The sequence below is a fragment of the Morus notabilis genome, unplaced genomic scaffold (assembly GCF_000414095.1).
Source record: "Morus notabilis unplaced genomic scaffold, ASM41409v2 Scaffold508, whole genome shotgun sequence".
NCBI lineage: Eukaryota > Viridiplantae > Streptophyta > Magnoliopsida > Rosales > Moraceae > Morus > Morus notabilis.
The window spans coordinates 284,700-299,401 of NW_010361936.1; positions in this window are offsets into that span (position 1 = coordinate 284,700).

Below are 14,702 nucleotides of genomic sequence, written 5' to 3' on the forward strand. Positions count from 1 at the left end.
GACTTTCAGTTTGCTTATCATACATTCAACTAATATGACCAGAAAGAGGAAAATACATGGATATATGAAATAAATAAATCTTTATTAATAGTCAAAATGTCTCAAAGAACATTGTTACATTTATTCCTAAGGGTATAAATGCTAACAATGTAGTTCCAAATGAAGCTCGTGTAGGCCACTTCTGTCGTCGTTTTAAGAGCTTTCGCTTCGACCTATTTGGTATAATAATCTATAGCGATGATAGCCCATTTGAAACCTCCCGGCACCACGTGCAAAGGCCCAATTAGGTCAATCCCTTATTTAGCAAATGGCCATGGCCTAAGAATGGAAGTTAGGTTCTCCGGGGATGCTCTAGGAATCGTGTCATGGCACTTATTGTAACGCCGAGTGTATTGATATGCGTCCTTTTTAAGCATAGGTGAAAAGAACCCTTGCCTCAGAACCTTGAGAGCTAATGATTGCCCTCAGTGTGATTACCACACACTCCTTCATGGATCTCTCAGAGGACTTCTTTGGCTTTAGTATCATCAAGAAACCGTTGTAGGGGTGTCAAATAGCCTCGTCGATATAACAGACCATTATACAGTAAGTATCTAGCGACTCTATACTGAACCCTTCTGGCCCCGTCCTTATTATTTGGTAATTCAACATTCAAAAGATACTTATTGATCAGGGTCATCCAGCTTTCCCCATCTTGGATTGGCAGGACCGTTTCTACATCTTCATCAATGGAAGGTTGCTCCAAATCTTCTGCAGGGATAACCCCAAGTAGTTTAGAGTCTTTTAAGAGGCCAACTTTGCCAAGGCATCGTTTGACTTTTCTACTCTCCGGATCAGTTGTATTTCATAGTTTTTGAACTTTACAAGTTCCTTCTTTACTTTCCTTAATATGCTCTCATCTTCTCGTGATGTAGTTGGTATTCCCCCTTAACCAAGCTCACTACTAGCTAGGAATCAGTAGATACTAATACTTTCTACTTTCAAGTGGTTTGCTAATCTTAGACCTGCAATCAACGCTTCATACTCAGCTTCATTGTTTGATGCCTTAAACTTGAAGCGTATTGCCATTGTGATCTTATGGCCTTCGGGGCTTATCAGCACGATTCCTGCCCCCGATCCACTCTCATTTGTTGACCCATCCATGTAAAGTTTCCATCTCATTACTTCCTCGCTCTCTACCTCCTCTGTCATTGTTGGCCTATGAGAAAATTTTGCCACAGAATCTACTAAGGCTTGTCCTTTTATTGCAGCCCTTGGTGTGTATTGAATATCGAACTAGTTTAGCTCTACTGACCACTTCAGAAGTCGACCAAATGTTTCAGGCTTTTGCAGCATCCGTCTTAAAGGATGGTTTGTCAGCACCCTTATTGTGTGCGCCTGAAAATAATGGAAAAGCTTGCATGATGTCACTACCAATGCAAGGGCAAACTTTTCCATCTCTAGAGACCTGTTCTTAGCGTCTAAGAGTCACTTACTTACATAATAAACAGGCAACTAGGCCTTTCCTTCTTCCCTAACTAGCGCTGAACTCACCATATGCTTTGAAACAGAGAGGTAGAGTCTTAACTTCTCCCTTGAGATTGGTTTTGAAAGAATAAGAGGTTAGCCATATGTTCCTTCAGCTTTTAAAAGGCCTCTTCATAGTGCAGAGTCCACTTGAAATGATTATTACCCTTAAGCGTGTCAAAGATGGGTACACATTTATTCGTCGCCTTGGATATGAATCTGTTTAAAGCAGTGACACATCCTGTTAGCTTCTGTACCTCCTTCGGTTTTGTGGGAGACTCCATATCCTGTAGTGTCTTCCTCTGTTGCTGACCATGAGCCTACAGAACTTTCTAGAGCTGACCCCAAGTGCACACTTCAACGGATTCAACTTCATGTGGTACTTTCTCAAAATGTCAAACATTTCTCCCAAATGCTTAACGTGTTGTCTAGCCTTTATACTCTTCACCAGCATGTCGTCAATGTAGACTTCCATTGTCTTCCCAATCTACCTGGTAAACATTTTGTTGATGAGTCTCTGATATGGTACCCCCACTTTCTTCAGGCCAAAAGGCATAATCTTATAGTAGTAGAGACCTTGGTCTGTAATGAATGATGTATGTTCTTCGTCGGCTTAATGCTTGTGAATCTGGTTATAGCCCGAGTAGGCATCTACAAAGCTCAACAATTCATGCCACATTGTAGCATCGACCAATTGAACTATACACAGGAGAGGAAAATAGTCATTCGGGCAGTCTATATTTAGGTCGCTCAAGTCAACACAGGTCCTTCACTTCCCATTGAGATTTATTACTAGCACTGGGTTTGAGATCCAATTGGTGTAGTGGGCCTCCCTAATGAAGTCATTCTTTATCAACTTATCGACCTCCTCCTTTAAAGCCTTGTACCTTTCGGGGTTCATTGGTCGGCCTTTTTGGCATTTTGATGGAAATGAAGGGTCGACGTTTAGGCAGCGGCACATTATTTTGGCATCGATTCCTTCTAGGATCATCATATTTATCGATTGGCACATTATGTGGGTCCAGGGAACACATCCAAGTTCTTTTTCAAGAACTTTCCAAGTTCCTCCTTCAGTGTTAGAGGCAAGGTCGAGCCTATCTTCAGAATCTTCGTTAGCTTTCTTTCACCCACTTGGATCTCTTCCAATTGCTCCACCGGCTGAGATCCCATGATTTCCTCTTTAATTCTTTGGTCGATATCTTTGTCGATCGGCCCTTGACTGACCATCCGCATTTCCTGCCTCCTAGGATCATCATACTTGCGCACGACATTCGAATACGTAACCTTTGACTCATATTGGTTGCAATTTGCCTTCCTCACACCGTTAGGAGTTGGGAACTTAATCCAATGATGGAATATTTATGTGATGGCCTTTAGTACTTGAAGGGTCAGCCTTTCGATCACAACATTGTATTGTGATGCGCCTTTTATCACCATAAAGTTAGCCACCACTGTGGCTTGACGGAGTTTTTCTCCTGCTGTAATGGGTAATCTAATCATCCCTTGAGGAATGATCGAATCTCTAGTAAACCCGTACAAAGGTCAGGTAGTCTTTTATAGTTGCTCTTTTTGAATTCCTATCTTTGCCAAGCAGTCTGAATGTAAGATGTCCACCGAACTTCCGTTATCCACCAAGATTCTATAGGCAATGTGGTTCCCAATCATGGCCTTGACCAGTAACGCATCATTGTGCATGAAATGCACTCCATTAGCATATTCCTCTAAGTAAATTATTTCTGACCCATCAAACCTCGGTGTCTTCGACGGTCTTGTTGATGAAAGGTTCCAAAACCTCTCTTGATAAATATGTCTTGCTTCATGGGCATAACTCATATAGGATCTCCTTAAATTTTTACCAATATATGGACCTCTGTAGACTATCTGTATAATACCGATAAGCTCGAGGTCATCATCCTACCGATTGTCTTCTCGACAACGGTTGTCATTTCTCTAAGCGTGATTCCTTCAATCGGCTCTAAACTCTTAAAGTCGGCCCTAATGGATGAGCCTTTCAAACTCATCATTCAAGTCTGCACAATCGTTGGTGTTGTGCCTAACTTCTCCATAGATCTGGTAATACTTGTTCTGGTTCCTCCTATTTGGGTCTGACTTCATAAGTTTTGGTTTGCACAAAATGTTTTCTCTACCAGCCTTGTTATAAACTTCCTCCACTCCAACTATTAATTCATGATAAGTATCGTACCGTTGGAATGAGCGAGGCCTTCGGTTATTCTGTTGCCTCAGCTTTTTTTCCTCTGCCTGATTCGACATCGAGGCCACTTGTTTGTCTCCATTGGTACTGCCTCGCTGCTTCCAACTATCCTACATCCAAGAGGAAGACCGTTATTCTGTTCCTTTGTTCCTGTTCGATCTATACTCAGGGTCATTAGCCTCGGCTTCCTCCACAATGATGAACCCCTTACACCCTCACCAAAAATTCCTTGTACGTGAAGGTGGCTTGCTGTTAAGGTCGCACTTAAACATGGAGCTCTTCTTCATACTGGAAAGAGCCCCATTAAAGCCTCTTTATCAGTCATGTCGATGGTAACAACAATTGCTTCACCGAACCTGGCCAGCCAATCCTTCAATGACTCATTTGGTTTTTGATAAACCATTGTCAAATTCTATTTTGGCAGGATGTACTTCTTCATCCTAATAAATTGTAAGCAGAAAGCTTCCTTCAGCTCATCTCAGCTAGAGATTGAGTTTGGCTTCAGTATTCTAAACCATTAACGGGCAGAATCTATCAAATGGTTACGGAACGCTCGACACATATCTTAAGAATAGCTGAGTAACAACATGTGTCCCATATACAACTCCAAGTTGTCATCATGATCTCCTCTTTCGTCATAAGGAGGAATTGATGGCACTTTGTACTTATCCGGAAGGGGAGGTGCCATGATCTCCACAGTGAATGGGTGATCATGAACTCTCTCTGGGACAATATCGACATTAACCACCTCGGCAACCTACCCCAAGTTCCTTTGTAGGTGACTCACTTGGCTTTTTACTTCATTTTTTAAACTGGCAACATCACTCATAAGCTTCTCCTCTAAGCTTGCCATGTGCTCCATGATCGCCTTAGTCTCTGTCGTAGAGATTGTAAAGTTGACTCCATTGAGGCTTCGGCTCTTTTGGTGTTTAGCTTGTTTCTCAAGTCTCCACCCCTCTGCGCCGACCCACAGTCTTCCTGGGTGTCATCGCCCTAGTTTTCTCGAGGTGGCGCCCTTGGGGGCAGCTCCTGTCCCTTTGCAGCTTCCTTTTCTTAGGCTCATCTCCTAAAGGCCCTTTGCCTACTCCTTAGCGAAGTTGACGATCGAGGCTTAGGGTTGTTACCTCTGAAGGAAAAAAAGAAAAAGTGTGCAACGGTATTTTCAAAATTTTCTAAAATATCATACTAACTCGTGTTGCCATGTACAATAAATCATTCAACAATCATAATACTTTGAGAAGCATGATTCAAAAACACTGGAGGATATGACCGAGAAAGCTTCAACTAACTAGTCTTCTTTACAATTCTCCAATTTCTAGACAATTGAGTGTGTGGGCACTTGGATTCTCTACTGGTATTCGTGCGGCTTATCTCCTTCCAACTACTCAGATCTCTAGGAATTTGTTAATATTAGTGAGAGTTATATTATCAAATTTGCTCATCTGAGAGTCTGTGGTCTAAAGAAAAAATAGGAGTCCTAAAGGTCCAATTTATAGTGAGTACACCGGGTGGTTTTCAAATTCGAACAGGATTTTGAAAAAAATTTCTCCTTTATCCTTCCACCTAAGGTACGACGATTTTTCTCCCTTATCTTTTAGAAAACATCACCACTATAGGATAGGATTTTTCTCTTTACTAAGACCAAGAATTAAAGCCATAAAGAATACCCCGATCAATGGCAATCCGTTAAGGAATTATGAGGAGCTAGTAAAGGGACCGATTGGACGCATATACTATGGGCTCTAATAATTAATGTAATCCATATTCTATACCACATAATACAATCACATAATTATTAGTTTTAGAGTCATGCCATTATAAACCTGAAACTGCACTCCCAATTATATACCGTATTACCTAAGCGAGTAATTAGCTGTCGTCCAATGACCTTGTCATATATGCAACACCCTCATATGATATCCATGATCAACCTAGGCCAAAGTCTGTTTAACCTTTTGATCACGCTATCTTAAAGATCCATTATACATCCGATGAGAAAATAATTATTCACCGTATGTGAATAATAAATTAGTTGCCAAGCAAATGATCCAAGGCTTTGTTCATTTTCTTAATCTAGTAGATAAGATCACTGAGATATTTAAATTAATCATTCAAATGATTGACTTATCCATATCTTCTAAAATTTAATTTGATTGCATATTTATCTTAAAAGATAAACATAATCAATTTAAATTTCAAATCTTATCTTCAAAATAAATTTCTATCCAAATTAAATATTTATCTCATTAATTAAATCAAACAAAAATTTTGTTCTACCCTTAGCTTAGAAAAATGCCTACACCCTTGTGACCTGGATTTTTCTCTTTACTAAGACCAAGAATTAAAGCCATAAAAAATACCTCGATCAATTACCATCCGTTAAGGAATTATGCAGAGCTAGTAAGGGGACCGATTGGATGCATATAATATGGGCTCTAATAATTTATGTAATCATTATTGTATACCAAATAATACAATCACATAATTATTAGTTTCAGAGTCATGCCACTATAAACCTGAAATTGCACTCCCAATTTATATCGCATTATGTAAGCGAGTAATTAGCTGTTATCCAATGACCTTGTCATATATGCAACACCCTCATATGATATCCATAATCAACCTAGGCCAAAGTCTATTTAAGCTTTTGATCACGCTATCTTAAAGATCCATTATACATCCGATGAGAAAATAATTATTCACCGTATATAAATAATAAATCATTTGCCAAGCAAATGATCCAAGGCTTTGTTCATTTTCTTAATCTAACATAATGCCTTTAAGAGGAGAACCATTACTCTTTATAAGACCTATGATTCCATATATATAAGTAAACTCTCCATCGAATATAAGTCGTATACCCAACGAACAGGTCTATTAGCTTACTACTTAGAGATGCCTTAGCCTTTGGAACATCTAGGTACACAAGTTATACACATGAAGCCATTCACATACTTAGGATCAAGGTTATTGCATAATGAACGTCAAAAGTGAATTAATCTACTCAAGCAGACTACATAGATTAATTACACTTTGGTCCAATTCCAACCAAGCAACATATCTATGTTTCTACTCGGGAGTCTACTTGCTGCAGACAGTCAAGATAAACAGTCTCCCCAATTGACTATAGACAACATAATAGTCTTAACATGAGTTAGATGCTCACTCTAACCCCACATACTAGCAACAACAAATTTAGACTATTTACTTTAGAACGTTGTCTTCTTGCATACAAAAGACCATTGCATGCAACATTCTAACATTTTAACGTTAAGTAGTCAGTGAGCCATATTTGCTTACATTTACTTTAACATGTAAAATAAGATGAGGACATATATCAATGTAATGAATAACCTCCAATATATTAGTAATCAGTTCAGAAATAAATAAAGAACATTAAAATGTCTTTGCTGCTTAGGGCATTCCTAACAACCTCTTGTGTTCTCACTCTCCCCAATCCCTTCTAAGGCACCACCTCGGTCACCAGTAGTCTAGTTCCCGGCCATAGTGGCGTTTGTTGGTCTTGGTGGAGCACCCTCAAGAAGAGGCATAGGGTTTCTCCCGTCAATCCGCTTAATGGTGGCTACCAGGTGTCAAACCATACCTGTCAAGGTGTTGTGCTGTGCCTGCATCTACACCGGATCTGGCTACGGTGCATTTGGGGTTGGAATTTCATCATTCCCAGCCGCTGGTAGGTTTTCCCGATCAGGATGGGTTTCACCCCTTCACCCATTGGCCTGGTTGGCTTGTCACATGTTGTTATCCTCAGTTTAGCTGCCTTGATTCGCAGTACTGCTCCTTGTTCTCCTAGGAGGCATGGCTCCAAATCGAGCTTCTCTTACCGGAATTGTTCGTGCTAACCAGAGATTATGGGTTCGGTCCCTAGCGGAGTTGCCAGTTGTTGATGGTAGAAATTCGTCAACAGAAGTATATCAAATTTCAAGACAGTTTACGCACTTTCGAAGATTTAAAGCACGGTTAAGAGAAATCAAACAGTAATAACACATACAGATTTATAGTGGTTCACCTTTAATTCATTCAAGAGCCACGTCCACTGTGGGGAGGAGAAAAATTCACTATCTTTCTAAAAAATTTACAGACTCTCTCCTTTGAATTAGACCTCTCCTTATTATATATCCCCTGCAGTCTCTATAAGTTTTCTTATTTTATTCGGGATATTTTCCTCACATTTTAAGATAATGTCCCTGGTAGGTTGAGATCTCTGTCAATCAGTATGATTTCTTTACTTACTTCGCATATTTTAATTACAAATAACAAATCTCAGTGTAGATCCTGTATCTCTCGGCTTGTGTAGACTCGATCTCATAAGCACTTCCAAAAGCATCTTCGCCTTCAGCTACTGGTGCGGTCAACTGCCTATGTATGCCACTCCTTTTACTTGCAATCTACGCCTAAGAGAACTACCATCTGAGGTGGCAACTAGGGCAGAGTTGTCCCCGATCATTTAATACCCTTAGTTATAACGTGTGGGTCCTATCAAATGCCCAGTTTAGAGTTCACAATTTTAGCCTACAACAGTACATATGTACGTAAATGGAATTGTGGAAAATTTTTCGTAGAAATAAAGTAATTAATATGATCATTTCAGTTTGTTTGTTTCATACTGTGTAGGGAGACGTGCCTAGACATTAAGAAAATACAATTAAAATAGAGATGAAAGAAATCTTACATCTATGCACGAGATATTAGTCATTTGGCTACAAAGTACAAACTGGAATGATGCGTGCTTTGACACTCACGTGAGACACTGCTTAAAAATAAAAATAAAAAATAAAAAATAAAGAAAAAAGAAGGCCCATCATGAACATTTTTTTTTTTTTTTGGAAAAAAACTAGTTTATTTAGAAATTTAATTATCAAAATTAAAATATTTGATGAAAGTGTCACACTGCCTATTGAGGAGTTAAGGGACTAATCTAATCGTGTTAATTATCCTAATAAGTAGCATGACGTGGACAAAATAGTGTCTAGCTAACTAAATTATACAACTGTCATTTTAAAAATTTAAAATGATTTTTTATATTACTTTTTCATTAAGCCAATTAAACTACGTGTCATATCGCGATGGCTAGATACCATTTAGGATATCAAAATATGGGATTCAAAATTATTTGTCTAATTTTGATGTCTAGAATAGTGCTTAATCAATTAGATTGTGCCATATCATTTAAATGATTCAAAATTATTTGTCTAACTTTTACTTACTTTGATATTTAGATCTATTAATTAATGTGTCATAATTTAATTGATTAAACACCAATTGAGATAGCAAAAATTAGATAAATGATGAATTTGAGTCCAAAATATGAAGGCTCACTAGTAGAAATATGGTATTTAACGACCATTAATAGTCGTTGTGAAAAGATTAGGCGACGGTTAGGAGAACCGTCATCTAATCGCGAGTTGTTAAATGCATGTGGCATATAACGATGGGTTTTATTTATCGTTAAAAAGTACATTAGACGACGGGTTTTTAGTAAACCGCGGTCTAATCTATGTTATCTAGAGTTGGTGCGTATTTTAGATGACGGTTTTTTATAAAACTGTCGTCTGATTTTGAGGTTTAACAATGGTTTTATGGAAAAACTGTCATTATATATTCTTTCCAAATAAAAAAAAATCATGTTGTTTTTTTTGTTGTCCCACGGGTTGGCCTATTAATCCCGTGTGTTATCAGCTTCACCGGCACATCTTTTCACCCATTGGATGGTTTCTTACCTTTCTTCCATCTAGACTTGTGGTACACCGGACACTCGTCCAAGTATTTACATTCTTTCCGATATAGCACAGAATTATTTGAACACGCATGTCTTTTCTCATATTCCATCCCGATAGAGCTCAACGTCTTCTTAGCGTCGTACATAGAACCCGACACTTGATTATTATCAAGAAGTACTACATCTTTTAGAAATTCTAAGAGTCTTGTGAAACTTGCATTTGACCACCCACCTGACGCCTTCAAGTTCCACAATCTAATTAATTCAGACAATTTGATTTACTTTCTACATCCACTATACCATGGTGTCTCCGCATCATCCATCATCTTCTCAAATAACTCCGATCGGTGTACAAATTCTTCCTCCATATCATTAATCATATCAACCATATTACTATTGGTTTCCGAAACAATTTCGGATGCAGAAACGTGTGAGTAGCGGATCGTGTATAATAAAAGTTTTCATAAAACCTGTGAGATACACTATAGATTATATTAATTTATGTACGAATAAATTAATCACATTAATTTATTTACCAATAACCGGATTAAGAATTATACCTAGCAACCGATTAGGATGATAACTTGTGTTCTTTGACCTCGAACATTCCTCGCTCCAAAACTAGTTTAGAACACCTGAATCTTTCTCGTCAATTCCTTGAGTCTACAAAGAACGTGTGTGTGGGCACACCTAAAACAAAACGAGATTAGCAAGAACACTCAAGGTTTCCACGAACACCAACACATGCATGATGTGGAATTTTTTATTTGGAGAAGAAGTTTTCTTGCTCACTCTCCATAGAAAACAGGCCACTAACACTTAGTAGAGCAAAAAATTTGTTCTCTCCAATTTTCTACAATCTCTTATTTATAGAGTAGTCGTGAGACTCCCAGAAGAAGTCTACACTTTATCTCCAACATAAAGCTTCTTAATTATCTCCCACTTCAAATTGAATTTGGAACGAAATTTCTTCTCCCTTATCTCTGTATGGCCGGCCACCACAGGGATATCCCCTCCTTGTGGTAGGCGCATATCTGCAGGGGATTAGAGGCAAGATTATGCATTTATCCCACAGTCTAATTTTGACTCAAATTCAAATTCCAATTGAAGTCAAACTCAAATTAATTTGAATTCTAAATTGACCAACTTATCAAATAAGTTAAATGGCTAATTTTAGATGGGTTCACACTGTGCCTTGCGTTCACAGCTTCACCTTGATCCAGTGATCATAAGGCTCCTGGGCAGTTTTAGATGCGTTAGCCGCGGGTTCTAAAGGACATTCCTCCACTAGGAAAAGCTTATAGTCGTCGCAAACTAATAGTATGTTCATGTTACTTTTCCGCTTAGCATAGTTATCACCATCCAGTTTTTCAGTCACAAGTAGTGTGATTATAGGATTCGACATATTGCTGGAAATAAATAGAATAATCATCTAATCAATTTATGTGCATGAATATCAAAACATGTAATTTGTAGGCACAATTATATATGCTGGATGATGCACATGAAAAATACATAAATCATGTTTTAATTTGAAGTGCCAACGATAATTCAATTTACCAGAAATAAAGTGTACCTTTGGGTAGTTAAATTATTTACAAATTGAACCGAGACTCCTCTCACTTAATAAATATAGTCAAAATATCTCATATATTCATATTTATTAACTACCATTATTTTGGTCAAAATATAACCAACAAATTTGATTATATTTTTATGAGTGTAACGTACCATTTCAGATCCCATAGACTTAACTCCGGATTGCTACCATTGGATAGTCAATTCAGAAATACAACCTGAAATGCTATCTCTAGGAAGCCAACCTTGTTATTGATCCGGCAAGAACACTCTCCTTCGGGAGGGCGAATCAATGTCGCCACAAAGCCCTTCTTCGAATCTCACGGTGTTGCCCTAACGGTGGAGACCAGTGGGTCTCCCACTCATTATTTTGTAAATATGTATTTTATTTAAAAATCATCTCATGTTTTTTAAATCCTGATAAATAAACAATTTATTTTTTGAATATGTGAAATTCTAAAATTTAACTCTTAAATTCAATTTCACATAGAACATTATTTTGCAAATCAATTTTGCAACTTAAATCAATTTAATCATATTAAATCAATTTTAGCGCATGGTTCTTATTTTATTTTATTTTTCTAAAACTCTTTTATAATAAATAAAATAAATATTAATAAATGCACGTGTATGCATGACATGTTATAAAACATATGAGTAGGCACACTATATCTATATGACATGTTATATGCATGGACATATATTATACAATCATCCAATAAATATCAGTATAAAATATGCAATCGGCTATTGAGATGGATTTGACTGAGTCCCATGGAAAATATAAATTACAACCAAATCGAATAAATAAATAATTACAATAATTACTTTCTTCCGTTACATCAACAGGTCTTCGATTCTTGAATTCTTCATTCTTCGACTTCGTTCTTCATCTTCAGGTCAGATTTCACCTTCTTTGGGGTCCAAAATTCTTCAAGGTCCTTCGGCAAGCAAAATATGGGTTTTGAAAACCCTTGGGCTTGTTCAGAGTCCGATGGCTGCTCCTGGCATGCGCCGGTCGAATCTGGGTGTCCGTTGGCTGCGTGTCGCGTGCGCTGGCTGTGCGATGCGTGTGCGCACTGGTGTGTGTGTGTGGGGGGGGGGGGGGGGGCGCCGGTGTGGGCGGGGAGATTTGGGCTGGTGCTCCAGGGCTGCATGAGGTGTTTTCTAGGCTTCTTGTGCATGAAAATGTGAAATCCTAATCTACCTAAAACCGTAGAATTATAATAATTCTAATCCCGAATAAAATTACGAATAACTTTAATTGAACGAATTGAATGCGATCCATGGAATCATATAATTAACGACCAAATCCATCATCCGTACATTCATCAACATGAATTAAATATATACATCCATAAATGTAAGTGCCTAACCATCACATACATACATAATTAAATATCACATATTTAATACATTAATTTTGATGATCAAATAATCAGAGCATAAATTAATATCGTCTATAGACGACTCTGATACCATTTGTTAGTTTCTGAATCGAATTCGGATGCGGAAGCGTGAGGGTAGTGGATCGTGTATATTAAAAATTTTCATAAAACATTTGATATACTCTATAGATTATATTAATTTATATACGAATAAATTGATCACATTAATTTATTTAATAAGAACATAATTAGGAATTATACCTAGCGGCCGATTAGGATGAGAACTTGAGTTCTTTGACAGCAAACAATCCTTGCTCCAAAGCTTTGTGTTTAGAAAATCAATGTCTTTCTCGTCAATTCTTAGAATCCACGAAGACGTGTGTGTGGGCACACCTGAGACAAAATGAGTTAAAATAAACACTCAAATTTCCCCAAACACTAACGCAAGCACAATGTGAAATTTTTTGGAGAAAAATTCTTCCTCTCTCTATATTAGAGAATTCGGCCACACTCTTAAAATTAGGGCAAAATTGTGTCACATAATTTTCTATTATTCTCTTATTTATAGAGTAGAAGTCAAACTTCTAGAAGGAATCCAATCTTTATCTCCAAGATAAAGCTTGTTAATTATCTCCGATTGGAATTTGGAACAAAAAATTCTCCCACTCCTTATCCTTGATGTGGCCGGCCATCCTCTTGGGATCTTATCCCTGTGTAGCACCAAATACATATAAGGAAGGAAGAAAAAATTATGCTTTATTCTGTAGTCTAATTTTGACTTAAATTTAAATTCCAATTTAAGTCAAACTTAAATTAATATGAATTCTAAATTGAAAAACTTATCAAATAAGTTTAAATGGATAAATCTAGATGTGTTCACACTATGTATTCACACTGTGTATTCACATTGTACCTTGCGTTCACACTATGTGAACACCTTCACATAAGTGATCCAAACTTCAAATTTAAATTTAATTAATCACAATATTTAATTTATAATTAATTCTCAATTAATTACTCTTGAGTGATATATTTTTAGAATTTTGTAATTCTAAAATTTCCATTTTGGCCTTTATGTCTTGTAGAATTACTAGGACGACGGGGGACTAATAGACCTATAATTTTGAGCTCTAATAAAATTAATAATTAATTAAACACTTTAATTAATTAATTAATTTTATTAATTCCAATAGTTACTCCACTATAAAGTTAGAATTGCACTCTCGAAAGTATAGACATAAATTACTTCTAAACTGTGAAGTGTCCATTTGATATAATCACTGCATATAGATCAATCCTCCATAAATAATTCATAATTAGAGCTAGGTAAAATCCGTTAACCTCTCTAATTATATCTTCATCATTGAGTACCATTGATTCTCTAATGGATAGTGATTCATAAAACAGATTCATGACCCAGAGCGCTCTTACTAATCCAAGTACCGAATCAACACTCAAGAGAATTATTTATCTGCTTCTTTCTCAATAAGCAATGGATTCCATCTCGTATAATACCATTCTCGGCTACCAACTTCATCATGTCTCTAAAATACAAGGAATAGGATTCAGGGTCTCAGAATTCGTACTGAGTAAATCAAAAGACACAAATCTATAAATAGGAGTCTGCTAGGAACTCAAGATTAAGATCACTCTATATATGACCATCGGTAGACTCAATTAGAATTTCTATACTTAACGAAAATTATCAGAAATTCATATTGTGTTTGTGTCCCTATTCCACATAATCTCATTATGCATAATATACTCATTCAATATCTCGCCATATTAACAGTGCGGATAACACTGTTTCATTCTAAATGGGAATGATATGTATTAGTAATGTTTTAATTAAAGATTTTGAACTTTAATTAAATTCATTACGAACATCATTTTTTATTATTATCCTTAAACATTATCCTCTCGCATATAACACTTATATACAATGTTTAATGTCACATAAATAATCATGGAATTTTCATTTGATATTCATAAAATATTCACAAATATATACATAGAAAATGATGAATAAACTCTTTTATTAAATACATAATAAATATCCTATTACATCTCATGCTTCTAGGACACCATTCCCAACATAATACATGTCATTTCCATTAAGAATGGAATGGTGTTATCCGCATTATTAATATAGAGTGATATTGAATGAGTGTATTATGCATAATGAGATTATGTAGAGTTGGGAGACAGACACAATTTGATTTTCTGATAATTTTTGTTAAATATAGAAAATCAAATTTGAGTCTACCGATGGTTATATATA